The sequence below is a fragment of the Rhopalosiphum maidis genome, chromosome 1, assembly GCF_003676215.2.
Source record: "Rhopalosiphum maidis isolate BTI-1 chromosome 1, ASM367621v3, whole genome shotgun sequence".
Classification (NCBI taxonomy): domain Eukaryota; kingdom Metazoa; phylum Arthropoda; class Insecta; order Hemiptera; family Aphididae; genus Rhopalosiphum; species Rhopalosiphum maidis.
The window spans coordinates 10,733,377-10,750,451 of record NC_040877.1 but is presented as its reverse complement, the minus strand read 5'-3'; positions in this window follow the sequence as shown (position 1 = coordinate 10,750,451).

The following is a 17,075-nucleotide window of genomic DNA, read 5'->3' as shown; positions in this document are numbered from 1 at the left end:
CTCTAGTTTTATCGATTTAATAACTATTCAAAGCTTTTTGTCCTATGCTTAAATTGAATACCACGCGAGTATACTAAAAAAATGAGTGCTCCTACGTTATAAATTCAGAAATATCTACTAACTAAAAAGAAAAAAAAAATCCATCTACAAAATAACATCTCACCACTGGGAATCGCAATGTAGGAGTTACTTCCAAAAGTATAACTTTCTTACCTATTAAATGCGTTTCTTTAGTACTCGTATTTTGAGCCATGTGATAGATATAAACTCTTTTAATTATATATTTTAAATAATTCAACTGTTAAATATGTAACAAACTTTTTAAGACTGGTATTTAAAATTATAAAATTATACTATGGCAATTAGCCATTAATTATAATTATTTTATTTATAATATTAAGTTATTTATTTAATTATGATTTAAATATATATTTAAAGTCCATAAATAATTAATGGTCAACAGTTCAATTAAAAAAAAAAAATAATATGCGTTTGATGTTTTGAACGTAAATGCAAGTGACTTTAAAGCATTTTATGAAATCTAAATATTATATGTTAAAGTTTAACATTTTAAATTGAATAATCTTTTAATATTTAAATAGGATGTGACCCGATTTCAGAGATGACGTCTTAAAATGATTTAAGATGATCGTAAAAAGAATTTTTATAACCTAATTTAATTTACAATATTATCCATTTATAACTGTATTTTTACTTTATCGATTTTTTTTTCTTGAAATAAATATGATTTTCTCATTTACACTAATACTTTATTTAAATTTATAATTTTACGACTAATGATAAAATAAATAATTAAAAATTGAAATATGTCTTATAAAGGTACTTTTTTCTAATAACACTTATGTTATAGTCGATAAAGGTAATATACGTATATATTTTTTATAAATTATAAAACTTTTTTTTATCAAAATAATAAATTTACATAATTTTGTAAAGCATGGTATCATAAAAGTATTGATATTATATGGAATAACTCACCAAGTATGCACACCTCCTTTTTCTTTTTCAATAATTCAGTTATTCAAAATCTAATTCCACAGTATACACAGTATGTGGTTTTTTCGTGCAAATATACACGATTTTTAGTAAGAAAAATATTTCCATCTTCAACTTTGAAAGTTATTTCTGATAGAAAATTGTATCTATTCTATAGTTTGAACTTATATCAGGTAAAAATTCAAAAGTCCAAGTACTTTCCTTAATAATTGGGAAAAATAAAAAAATACGGAAAGTAGGTAACCGCTTACTGTATAATGCCTAGGTGTCCAGGTAAGTAGTGTAATTTGCCATCGAGGAGTTGATAGTCATTATTATTATTAATGCTATAAATCTGAATTCAATAATAAATCATTGCACACGAAAAACAATTTATTCTGAACGAAGACCTAATTATTATTATTTCTATTAAATTTATTAATTTATATTTGATGCGATAGGTTGAATTAATTTTTCCTACATTCTTACACTTTTTTTTGATAATAAATAAAAAACAATATTAAATTTAATAAATTACTAAAAATATTAAAAAAATTAATTTAACACTTGCATTTGATTTTAGTTTAAACATAAGTAACTGCAATTAAATATTATAATCTATGGTTATCAATACCCAATGGCTCTTGAAGAATATATGTAATAGTAATATTATAATATATGCGTTTTGTTTTTAATTTAATAAAATAATTATTTATAAACGTGTAGGTAGTGCAACATATAAATAAGGTATGGAAAGTTTTTTTTTTAAGATTTAAATTTAATAAATAAAATTACATCTTACATTTATATTTGAGCTATAACTTGTAAAACAATACTGGTATTTTTATTGCTTGAATAACTGGAACTGCTGATGAAACAATTTGTTATACTGAAATTATCTTTCAAGACCAATTTATATTTGTTTTTAAATCGATAAAATCTAAAAGGTTTTTTTCCAGGAAACGAAATGAGAAGAATAATTTAAGTAAGATTTATACAATTTTCAAGTAAGGAACACTTTAAAATACTATACACTATATATACCTTTACAGTGTTTCAAAAAATAATAAAATCAATACAATCTACAAAAAACACAGATGTAATTTTTCTTTAAACAATCAACCACCAAAATTAATTTTATATTTTATATTACTTGCTGCAGTTCTTGTATCTTTAATAATCAATATAATTTGACATATACGTTCATAATGTCATTTCCCGAACACTTTTATAACTGAAATATAACGTCGTTAAAATATTATATCGATTGAAATTTTGTAAAAGTGATGTTTAATTTGAGACATACATCTCAGTACTTCTTTCATCGAAAACTGATTTATTTCAAATATATTATATTGACTCGTATTATTGTATATTACCTTAACACTATGAATTTTCACACGAAATGTACAAAAAATAATTTTATACAGTGTACCCATATTAAATTGGTGGACATTTATATATATTTACTCTATGATATTTGTATACATAATACATATTTATGTACATTGTACATGATCATGAACAATATAATATTATAATAGATTGATTCCTATAAATTATATAAAATATTAGAAAAATAGCAATCAACTCATTACGGGCATCTTCAAGCTGGATTTATATTTTAAGAACAACATTAATAGAATGTTTGTAAATAATTTATGACCTAACATATTGTTTTTTTTTTAACGTGTTTGTATGTTTAAAATAATAACCTACTTTTGTTCATTATAATTTTCTTCAAAATCGATATCTATACTTGTCTTCAATAATTTTTTAATTGAAACATATTTTTTTCGATTCCAAAACTTTTATTATTTTTCTGTAAGAATATAAAGTTAAAATTAGAGTAGTACACCAAAAACTTAATTTAGTTGATATGACGTAAGACATTTTCCATCAAATATACCTACTTACATAAATATGTCAAAATGTCGGGTTTATAACAAATACTTACATTAACTATTCGTCAGTGTGCTGGGATTTATAAAACCCCACGTGATAAGATTTTGTGTGATGCTGCTAGTGATTGAACTTGATCAAATTTTCTCTTCCGTAAAATCCTTCTTTATGTACCATATAGTATTTTATGATTAAAAACATTTTTTTGTTGAAAAATAGTCATATGCTCTACCTTTATTATATTACGAAAGTAGTGAGTTGTATAGATTTATGGATATTTCAAATTTTAACACGTTTATTCGTATATTATTAATTATTCGTTTTTTTAAAATTTTATGTTGATTAAAATTATGGGATATACTATTATACTGAATACATCAAAAACGGAATATCACCAATATATCAGTTAATAATTTTGTTATTTCCAAATTGCACTATTTTTTTAAACATATTTAAATTAATTTTCATATATATACTTTCATCGGTCAATCGTATAATATGTGATTATTAATTATTATAGTTAAGCTATTTTCGAGATTTTTCAAGGTATCATTGTATCATTCTTAAAAAAATAATGTGTTCGTATAGGTATATTAAGTGTAATATTAAATCAAAGACTGCAGTTTAATGGACTTTGATTAGAATTTAATTAAAAATATTTTTAATGATTTTTTTTCATTAATATTGATATAATTATTATCCATGTACAACTATTTTAACACAAAAAAATAAAATAATACAATGTGTGGACATTGTAATGTACACAATGAACTATATCCGCGATTAATCATAGTTTTACAATAATCCCATTACTTGTTATTTTTAAATCTGTAACAATTTATTATTGAGGTACACTTGTAACATTATGTCATCATCTTTTACGGTGAAATACCCACGGAGTAAGTCTTATAAGAAGTAAGGAGTAGGTAGCGGGTTGTAGCAATTCATACACTTTAGACCAATGAATCTAAGCTGTGCTATGACAGTAGAAAAGATATATCCTTAGAATTGTGGAAAGTCTAGTCATAGATATATTTATTGAGAAACGAGTCTTGTGTACTAACTGGCGTACTGCATAGTTGTGAATCCAACGACAAAACTAAATAAAAAATAAAAAATAACTTAAATATATACTTCATACAATGTGTCAACAAAATATAGTAATAAGCACAATCATTTTGTTTTGTAGGTTGATTTGTGATAATATTGTCATAGCGGCTTATTGGAAGATACGATAAATGCAATCGTGGTAATTTTGATTTGTATATAATGTTGCCTATAATATGTGAGTTATTATCAATATTATTGTATAGTATTAATAATCTCATATCTTAACCAATAGCCACTTAATGTTACTAAAACAACGACAAAATACAGTGTGATTATTAAGAGAATGTATAATGTAAGTACTAATGAATCAATAAATAACAAGTAGTGTTACACATTGATGAGCAAAAATAATTGCTTCAAGCCAATGATGACTTGCAGTGATTTATACCTAATAATATCAAACACACAGTGCTGTAGTTGGTTTAGAGTTAAATCCAGTGACTGAAAAATATCCCGGTCATTTGTATTTTATTTTTATTATTAGCAAATAAAAACCTTTCGTTTTTACTAACCGCCAATCGCAATGTTCCCGCAGAATAATATATTATAGTGGTGCGTGTTACTTATTTAAATCCGACGGGCCGTTTTGATCCATGTGCATACTAGGTTAATTTATATTTATATACAGTCAGTTGCAACGTCGGGTGAATGATGATGAATAAATAAAAGCGGATAGTTCAACGTTTTCGAGTCAATCTAAAAGGAAATTAATAACAGATAAAAACGGATTTTTTTATGTAAATAATAATATTATTATGCGTACTTCACTGCTTACAGAATCATACTAAAATCCGGCGAGCAACAGCCGTATTCAAATTCCTAGTTTCCACAATTTTTAGACTCGTATTGCCTGGTCTCTACAATTGATAGACTTACTGTAAATTATTAATTAATAAAAATGTTTTTAATGAATAATAAAATGCTATCATCGCTATAATAGGTATAATAAGTATAATCATTGTGCATAATTTATTAAACGTTTTGCTTTGTTGGTTAATGGATATTCTGTTATCGATAAACCTAAACCCATCACGATAAACATTTTTAGCGAAACTATTTCATGATTTCAGTCACTAAAATAAACTTAGAAAAAAAAAACAATTTTTCACATCGTTTGTGTTTTTTTTTTTTTAACAATTTTTACCAATAAGTGTAATGGCATACGTTACGTATTATATTCCATGACCTCAGTCTATAATACTAAATTTTAATCAAAAGCTTCAATAACAATGATCATTAGTTTTTGATATAATTTCCTTTAAACTATTTTTTTTTCTCTATAGATAGGTATATGTAAATTAATTTATTTAGTTTCATTTATCGTAGGATACGTATATATTGTTTTATTTTTTCATTCGATTAGAGATTTTCGAATTTTGTACGATTGGTGACTAGAGTAAGTATTTATTTTTTTTTGTTCATATTAAACTTATTTAGTTAATAAAATATGTTAAAGTATTATTTGAATTGCAAACGTACTACAAATATAGCAGTACTACATTATCGTACTTTAGATGTATATTTATTTATAACTACTATAAAGATAAGTGGGCTTCTCATGCAATTTTGTATTCCTTATCTTTCTATATCATTGCATTACTATTGTAAAATATTAGTTACTATATCTATACATGAAATATCTCCATTTATGAAGTATTATTTAGTTATTTATGACGTGCTCATCAAATTCATATTTATTCTATACTTTAAAATGTGTATTCCAGTTAATTATACATTATAATTTATTTACAAATAACTTTAAATATATACAATCCACAATTGTACATCAAACATTTCTGATTTTTCATTCCGTGAATAATATTATATTATTTAATAAGTATTGTATAAATATATACGTTATATATGCATAAATATTGTAAAAAAATTATTTGAATGTTGACAACTCTGAAAGTAAAATATCATGAATATGCGTATTGTTAAATTTAGTATTCATTAGGAGAAACAAGTTCTAGTGAAATAGTTTTTTCAAGTAGTACAAAGTTTTATAGTTTTTTATTTCATTACTAGTTTACTAAGGTTCATTTATATGTTTATATTTAATGTCATGATTGAGTCTATTATGTAAGTGAATCAAATAGCAGTAACGTTGTTTACATAATATTAAACATAAATTAATTATGATTAAGAAATCGTGAAATATTTTCTATCTTTATCTCAAACAAATAAAGAACAATTTAATACAAAATATATACTAGTGCTCATGAAGTATATATAAGTTAGCTTGAATATTAGATTGAAGAAAAAAATTAAGAACCCACCATAATATTAAATTTCTATTGGTAAGTATAATAATGTTAAGGGAATCACAAAAGATAATCGTGAAACTATTACTTAAAATATATTTTCCATAACAGTTTAGCCCAAGGAATAAAAAAATATGGATTTTGACATTAATTTTGATTTTTACAACAAAAACAATGTGAAATGAAAAAAAACAACATTATCCACGCAATACACATTTAATCAATAAGCTATTTAGTATTTAGATTATTTTACATTTTTCCACGTACTTGTATTATACAACTAATCAGATTATAATATTGTTAACGTATAGGTACTACCGCACAAAGTGTCTTTCCGTGTTTAATATTTATCAAAACTCTATTATTTATTATACATTTGTATGATTAAAAATTTAATTTTTCACCAATGATTATTTTTATTGGTATACGAAAATAACACTATATGTGGTATGTGGTTTAAAAGGTTTAATAACGTCTTTAAAAATAAATTTACTTGAACATTGTAAACCGCTTTTTTTGGAATACCTATACTGTTTTGATATACTCAGATCTTAGTTATAATTTAATTAACAAGTATATTTTAATGTGATTTAATGTTATTTTGAAAATTAAATAAAATTAAAAAGTCAAACTAAAATATCTGATCAACAATTTAATTGAGAAAAAAATGCATTAATATTCATTAATTGTTTTTTAAAATTTAAACCACAGCAATAAAAAATAAAAAATAAACAAAAGTTAGGTACCTATGTACTTACTGGTGAACTGATAAATACAAAATGCTATAAAATATGAGACAGCATAATACGTTTTATGTTTGTTTTTCGTTAATGGAACAAAGTACACCGGTTCTGAAAATAGCTTATATCAACTATCGACGTACCTACCAACGTAGTTACAACATATGTAACGTGAACAAACAGACGAATTTCATTACAAACGTATACTTTAACAAAGAATCAATGCACGTTTTGGTTTGTACAAGCTTAAGTGAATCATTAATGGTGCATACTATTTAAGTATATAAATACTTATATTAAAGTAATTTGTCGAGTTGATGGTGTACACCACTTCGGATTGAAATCGTACAAATTGCACGAACCAATTGACTCGAGTTATCTTATCGAATATTAGTACCTACGTACAATAAAATATAATACAGTATATTTAATATGTTTTAATATAATACTATATTTTCGAATGTTAAAAATATGTAAAAATATATTATAATGTATTATCTATTATATATTCGACGTTTACGTTATAAATTAAATCGGAATAGAATTTTTAATGGTATCCATTTGTGTACTTAATTAAACTGAAATACCTCCACATAGAGTAGTTGTTATCTTTAAACTTGACGTTATTTTTTTTTCAGTATAGCTTTATCGGATTAAATAACACAGTTTCTAATGTTAAATACGTATAAAATAACAATATTGTAAAATAAAACAAAATAAAAATGTTTACGAAACTTTTTACATTAATAAATATAAATATTGTATTCAGCTGTTGTTGTTCAGAATTATTTTTGTATTACGTTTGGTATTTGGATTTATGAGCAAAGAACGAAAGCTATTAGTATATAAAACATGTATAATATTCTTTTCTATGAAAAGTTTTTTGAAACCTAATGTGTTAAAAAAACAATTCGCGAGGGTATTTTTTTTTTTTAATACGAACAGTTTACATTATATCAGTTAAAACAAACACATACGTGTAATTTTCACAATAAATTTGAGTTTACATCTCTGAAAGCACTCATATCTAATTTCCCCAACCATAGATTTATGTATCTAAATTAAGTAATGATATCATTGCGTCAGCTAATTTGCTGGTCTCACATTAAATGCGTTGAAATTTAAGAAAAAAATATACTCACCATTCTGATTTTTTTTTTCAATTAAATTTCAGTATAATTTCCATTATCATAGCCAATCTGAAACGGTTTTTGTCTCATATTGAAAAAATTGCTGTAGAACTATCTAAGATTTAGACGATTTATTGTTGTTAAATCGTTGCATTTAATATTGAACTATAATTTATAACTTTTAAAACCCTTCATTAGTTATCACTTATCACATTTTAAACACGACATTTCGTTAAATAAAGCTTGGTCAGGGGCATGGCGTGATACAGTGGACGCACCAGTTGCCTAACGGCTCTGGTACTAAACAAACGGTTAGTTGCTAGTTCCTGAACGGGTGACCAACTAAGATTTATAGTAACACACACCACATGTCCTACCTTACCGTATAATCGTCAAGATAAAAATAAATCTATACTAACATAAAAAAACTTGGTTGAGACAGCGCTTAGCGATATTGTGTTTACAATTTTCAAAGAATGTAAGACGTAAGTTTTTTTATTTCATTGAAAATCTTGTGTTGAATATTTGTTTTTAATTATAAACTTACGAAGTAATTATAAAAGTTTTTTTTCTAAATGCTGTAATTAATATAACATGATTGTTTAAAATAAAATCTATTTTTAAATTTAATTAATTTTAAAGAACATTATACATAATGTTATTAAAAAAAAAAAAAAATAAAAAAAATAATGAATAATAATAATAATATTTGTTTATTAACCTTTCAGTGGTTGTGATACATTCCATAACACCGTTAATAGCGTGTGAGCGTCTTGATAAACTGCTGACTATAATTATCATAGTTAATTGTTTTTGGCGATTCCGCAAATGTTATTTGTTTAAGTAATACGAGATCACAATTTTAAGGTTCTAGAAATGTATAAGATATCAAGATACAATAAAAAAAATAATTTCCTTTTCGTTTTATTATGTTTAAACAACGCCTCGTACCTACTAGATTTTAAATTCAAAAACACCATCATTGCTCGACTAGAAATAATTATAATTATTATGATCTCTACATCGTGAAGAGAATCTATCTTTTAATATAGTCGTAGACCCGTGCAAAATTATGATATTGTTTTATATATTATTTTTATTTTTTTTTTTCTAACGAAACAATGACAGAACAAATGACAACTACGACAACGTGAAAATATTAACACAAAAATAAAAGCCAATGCTGTGACTCTCAGTCGACTGTCTTATTGTTGTTGGTAAATATATCGATTGCAGATATTCATAGTTTCAGTGGAGATATACAAAACACCAAACAGTGTGGACTAACGCTGAAGCGATAAACGAACTATCGTTTCATGTTATTTTTGCCATTCATCCTAATAATTGGACAACAACTATTACCGTAGTCAGAATTATATAAATTATATCATATTGTACAGATGGTAGATACCCTTCGTGGTCGGAAACCAAACAAAGGTATTTTACACTCAATTCAACTCTGAGAAATTACTTGGTAAACACACAGATAATAATATAATAGTGAGCATCTCCGCAAGTACAACTCGTGCGAAGAGGGGTAAACCAGTACATGTAATGGAAAGGGCAGGGTATACGTACATTCAATGGACAATAATATGATTATCGATTATTGTAGTAGGTAATTACTGATATTTATAGACGTACAAAACTAGTCGGAGAATTTACTCCGAGGACTGGGAGGCGTGTTCGTGTGAAACTGCCAACCGTATTCGTACAGATGGCTAGAATTTTGTCATAAGAATGAGAGGAATTGCGGTGCTACCCGGGACAACACGAACGGTAGGGAACAAGCTCCACCTACTCGTCGCACGCGTTATCATACCGAATATTTTGATTTTTTTTTTTTTTATGGTTTGTTGTATAATAATATCGTGTCTAATGTTTATGATTATATTATTATTATTATTATTATACGGTCAACGGGAAGAATATCAATGTGCGATTGGCGGAAAGAAAGGGTGAATATCCGAGTGGTGTTTGCTTGTTGACGTTTAACGTACCTAATTTATTTTGTCTAAAAGCTGCAACGGCTTCCTTTGACGAGTACACGGTACAGTAAACAACAAACACACTGATGGTCGTTTAAACATGGTTTTAGATAAAGTAATTATAATATAAAGCACATATTATGAAACGCTTTTATTGTAATGATATTATAATGAAATCATTTAAATAATAGGTATTTACTTATAAAACCGAAGAACACACTCTGCTGAATAGTATTTGCTGAATACTGGTATGTACCTCCTCAATCGTCATTAAGTGAGTTGTAATGGATGTGTTAAATTATACACACAAAAAACGATTCTCAATGGAAACGATATATCAAAATTTGTTTTTAAGGATATTTTATATAATATATTTATATCATTATTACTTGAAGACATTTATTTTTTATGACTAATAGAGTTAGTTGAACTATTCTCTTCTAGAAAAAATCGCATACATCATACTATAGTAAGTTTATTATTATTTCGCAAAATATTACACAAGCTATTAATAAGTTATAAATATACATTCCTTCCAAATAGTTTTTGAAATTACAAAAAAAACCACATTTTATGAAAATAACTTGAAATGCCCCTAACATTTTTTTTTGCATTTTTGAATTTTTGAGAATTTTAGGGTTTTGTAAGAACAACTTAAGCGACATAATGTATAACATTTTTAAGCAATAATAACTATTAAAATTATACGTTATATTCATATTTAACTAAATATATAGTTATAAATGTCTCTATGATAAAATATTCCTATGTATTTTAGATTCTAAATAGAGCGATGAATGTATTGATTTTACAATAACATATATTTTATATTTATGTGTGCCCGTATACATAATAGTTTTTGAATTTTAACCTCAAGAACGGTTTCTGATAGAAAATTGGATCTAGTTTGTACTTCGAAGCGGTAAAAATGCACACTATTTTCCAAAATTATCGAGATAAACAAACTAAATGTTAAGTAATAATGGATAATTTTACGCAAAACCAGTTTTCAAAAAAATTTACATCATTTTCGGATAACTCAATTACGAATACGGAATAACTTTAGACGCTTGATATATTAAAAACATGGATAAGTTAGCATTTCCTACACATACGAGTAGTTTAATTGTTATTAATTATTTTGAATCTGTTTGAGATATTTATAAATATTTTGAATTTTCCGTTTTTTTTTTTAAATTTTATTTTTGTTATGCATTTCAATAAAAGTCTATTCACTAGAACAAAATACTTTAAAATGTAATGAAGAAGGTACATTATTCTACTTTAAATAACAAAAAAATAAATCTACTAAAGGATTAAAGGATCCCACCCTCCTGGATTTTTGTCATTACTATATGTTATTACAGTATAAATGTAGATCCTTTTCTAAATATATGGGTTTGAAATTCGTCCACGCCCTGCTCATGACTAGGTTAGGTATATCCGGCACTGAAACTTTACTATATATTATGAATTTTACTATATTATGCAATTAAACCTTAAAAAAACGTATAACTAAATTTAATTCTAATATTTATTTACCACGAACCTATTCACACTATTTTACGGTAGTAATCATAAATTATTTTAGTTAACTCATAAAGTCATAAGTCAATAACGATTAATGATAACATAATATTATATAAATACATATTATCATAATAATTAAATATTATTCATACCTATTTATAAATTCAATTTATTCGGTAAATATTAAATTGACCTACTATAATAAAAATAGTAAAATAAATTACTTTAATAGCAGTATAAAAAAATATAAACATTATCATAAATACTTAGTTATGTTGGCTGTCAGACTTTCTCCGCTCAGTACTGTTTTTCGTATGCAATGATAAATAATCGAATTTCAATTTAACACATCCATTACAATAACTCAATTGACACTTACTGCATAGAGCAATACCAGCTTGCTTACCTCTTTTAAATTTTAAACTGCAATAAGAACAATTCATTATATGGGATTTTGTATTACAATTTCTAGAAAATAATTAATTTTTACTCTAAAACATTTTTATTGATGTTAAAAAAAAATCCACATGCAAGTAAAAATTGAATTTTTTAAGTGTCTACAGTTATTATTTTATAATCTTTGGAGTTTAGTGGATAAAACATTTTCTTACTTTAAATATCAAATAATGTTTAAAATTGAATTTCAATCAATTATAAAAAAGTATTACATTTTAAAATTCGTTTCGTTTTATTTTATTTCCGGTAGGAAAAAATTAGGAGACATTTTGTCAGAATATACAAGTAATTTTCAACAAATTCAATAAATTATGTAAGTATTTACATCTTTAAGATTAAAATGTTTCAAAATAATGATTTTATTATATATAAATCGAAAAAATATTTAAAAAAAAAAAAAAAAAAATAAATAAATTTAAAATATATAGAAATTAAAGTTATATTAGAGAAATAATTTGAAAATTATTTCATGTTTAATAACTGGTAACATGTATATTTGGTGAAAATGGTTATGATTGTTATTTTTAAAGTTTCTGCAGATCTTATTCTAAATCAGATCCCTTAAATTATATAATAATAATAATAAAAAAAATCTATTTTATTAAAAATTGGGTTTGCATGAAAACCGAATTTGTTTTTTCTTCCAAATTATTTTTTTAAGTACTGAATTTTTTCATCAATCAATGTTCGAATATATTTAATTTTATACCAAAACCACCTTCAAACTTTAAAGTGTAATATACTTTTAATATATATTTTTAAGTATATCATCTATAATATTATTTGTATTATTATGTATTTGATTTATTATACATTGGTGTAAACAAATTAATTAAATTCAAAATTATATTGTTTTTGAGAAAATAATTAGTAGTTGGTTTTATGCATTTCAGTAAATTTTTGAAATTAATTTAGTTATTTATTTTATTAATTTATATAACATCAACTATGCAATATTCAGCTTTTTGAATTTTCTATATTATAATATATATTAACTATTTCTCACTAATTTAGTAAACAATCATCATATTTTGTATTCTAAGCGATTATTTCAATGTAAATGATTACTATGGATTTTATAACATAGACATCGTGCATATATTATACGTATATTTAAACATAATATCTATCATTGTTCTTATGTTCCAGATCAAATGAATACTACGAAGTAGGAGTTATTGTGTTGTGCCGATATTGTAAATGTTGTAAATCAATTGTTAGTATTTAGAACTGTTGTTGCTTATATTGACATATGAAATATGTGCCGACTGGTTAACCATATCATTAAAACAAGTTGATTAAGAGTGCTCGATTAAACGTTGTATTGAGTACACATAATCACTGTACACGAAGCCACGCGTTTTAGAATGTAATAACAGTTAAAACGATTTAATCTTTCAATCAAAAACAAATGATTTATGATATAACTAAAAAATAATATAGTATATAATTATATCACGAATTTAATAAGTTTAAACAAATGGCGAATTTACTATTTAAATGACAGTAGACATTTAATCAAATTTATGACATAATTCCTTTTATAAATAAATATTTTATTTTTTTTAGTATTAAATTTGTGTACTGTACCTTAACTAACTTCAATTAATTTTAATTTTTTATTACTTATTATTATTGTAAAGTCAAATTCTTACTCGATTTATAAAAATAGCGTGATAATTGTTTGTGTTTAAAAATATGTATAATATTACATATTTTTTCGTCAATTTATATCGTTAAATTTAAAACTTTAATAATGTTATACACAGTGTGGACAGTGAACTGTTTTTATATTAGCTGTACTATTGTGCAAAGCTTTATTATGAATTATATGAGTGAGTAATTAATACGATTGCTCACTAACAATTTGTGTATGACGTGATGAAGGTACTCAATCAATTAGTATAAGCCATACTACGTCATCAACATCCAATAGTACCTAACTACGTCGTTTTACAACAGCCTCATTGTCTGCCAGTCCTGGTAAGATATGAAACATTTAGACATTAAGTTGATTACTTTAACCGATTATTGTTATTCACTAGTTTACTACAAAAAAAATACTATAATGCAAGAGGCACTACGATACCGTTAGGTATTAATTGATGAGTATTTTATACCTTATGATTATGACATTATTTGTGTTTTTTTTTTTTTTTTAATATGATTTTTGAGACATCAACTACGTGGTTATTAGCTAGCATTACATTATTTTCAACGGGTTGAATTTTCATTACATTATATTATACTAAATTATTTGTTTTTTTATTGAAAATTATGATGATTAAAATTTTTTTCCTCGGTGTAAAGCATAAGATTCATTAAAAAGTTGGAATTTTTAGAGAGAACGAGGAGAGTGGGTTTTCACAGAAAAAAATTGAAGTAAAATGGTGTGAAAACTGAAAACCATTCGTTAGGAAACAAATTATTTTTCTTAAGTACTCTCAGTGTAACCATTGACAATATTCTTATCCTAACTTTTATTCAACGCGTCAACTTATCTCTGGGTTGTTTTGAAAAAAAAATCCAGGACTCTCCTGATTCTTATCACTTTTCGCAATAATTATATTACGTCCTAGTTTAATTTTGATAGAATGTATAGAGTAATTACCTGTTTTAGTATATATTAATTAAGATGGAATTATTATTTATACATTATTATTAATTATACGTCCATCTATTCTACGTAATATTCCTAAACCAAACGTACACAGTTCAAATGTATACATTCGACAATAGAAAAAAATTGTTTAGACACTTAAGCTAATTTTTATTAATAAAAAAAATAATAATAATAATTAAATTTATCGATTATTACTAAAATGTACACGATTTTCGTATACAATTAACGTCGAAGAGTCCACTATTTGATTTTAATTATTTTACTTTTATGGAGACTCATTTAACCCCACAACTCACAAGTTTAAGTTTTTTGTATACGTTTCTTTGGGATTTGAACTATTTTTTTTTTTTTGGAGTTTGTTTTTTTGTTAGCTAGGTTTGGCGATTTGACAGTTCTACCAACTTCTAGTAATTATGTTAATACTGTCTATATCACGAGACGAAGTTCCATATTATCATAAGCTAAATACTGTGTGATTCCTTTGTAGAATAAAATTTGATTATGAATATTTATCTTATAGTGTATGTGATTATGTAGTATTGTGGTTATCCACGGGTTATTGGTGTCGTCAAATATTATATTTAAGTATTTTGTTTCGTATAGGATATTATAATATGTAACGTTACTAAAAAAAAAATCTTTAAATCGATGAAATGTCATATAATCTTGTCGATTGATGACGGAGGAATATGATGTTTTCCTATTCCTCATCTTTGTGATATCATAAAACAATATTCGTTATAAAATATGTTTTAATCAAAGTATTATTACTATGTATGCATAATTTTTTTTTTTAAATTTATAAGTTGAAACAAATAATATGTGTATTGTGTAGACATAAAATACATGTATTTATATATATATATATATATATATTATATATGTATTTATATTATGTGTATTTAATCAATTTATATCATTAACCTTTATCAGATAAACTAACATGGAATTAATGAAATAATTAAAGTACAAAGTCGTTCAGAAACTGAATTGTACCTACATAATTTAAACTGATAAAATATAAATAAAACAATTTTATACCCAAGTTTGAAATGCTAATTGATGACATTGCTTAATATTATGTACCCAATTTCCGCGTATTGTATGCATGATACAATATAACGGCATCGCTTCAGAGATTATTATAGTTTACTTCCATTGAATAAAAGTTAACTAAACACTATTTATAATTATAATTCTTTTTTTTTTTTTTTTTTTGCTAAATATTGCAAAAACTATAATAATAATTTAATAAAACGAAGTAAAACTTATAATTACATTTTTATTTTATAGAAGTCAATATGTATTGAAATGAATAATTCCCTTTAGCTATAAAATTAGTAAAATTACATAATAGTGTACATGCGCGTCATATCAATATGTATGTTTGTATAACAATACATATAAAGGATTCAAACGTGTTTTTTAGAGCATAACATAAAGTATTTTATAGCATAAATGGATCACAATTGTTGGATTAATATATTTATATACCATTATTTTATGCTATTTGAGTTATAATTAATAGATTTAAATGTTCATGGCAATAAAATAATAAAATTCGTCAGGTTGCATTTTACACTGCACGTGTATTAAAAAAAAATATTATCGACATTGTTTCAATTTTAAATTATCAAATAATATGGTGTAAAAAATCAAACCGAATGTTTAATCTGCAGAGTGACTGTCAATTATCTCGTAAAATGCAGACAAATAGAAACTGCTAGATAGGTTAAATATATTTCTAAGTTCCTCCTCCAATTAGTGCTGAAATTAATAATAATAAAGGTAGATAATTAATTGTAAAAATATAACCTGCAGGTACACTTAACCTTAACGATAATTGATAGAATAATATAAAAAAAAAAATAATAATAATAATAATAATAATAATAATACGATGAGTATTTTATTCAATAATGAATAATATAGTAAATATTTGTTATTATATAGTTAGGTTCTACAAACTGATCTGCACAATATATCAATATTTTTAAAACTTTATCTTCTGTCATCATTTATGTAAAATAGGTATTTAAAATTACTCTTTACTTTTATTAAATAAATATTTGCAAAATTTGTTTGTAATTTTTTTATTTACCATTCGAAAACAATTGTATAAACTTCATTACATTTCTTTATTCTTTTATTGAAAATATTTGTATCCATTGACGAATAAATAATAAATATTTTTGATTTGAAAAATTTGCATTGTATTTAAATGCATGGACCTTTTGTTATGTAAATACAATTTAAAACATATTGTTTTTTCATTTCCTATTGGCTATTACACTTAATACTTATAGGTGCTAAAACAGCATGTTGGCTACCAGTTG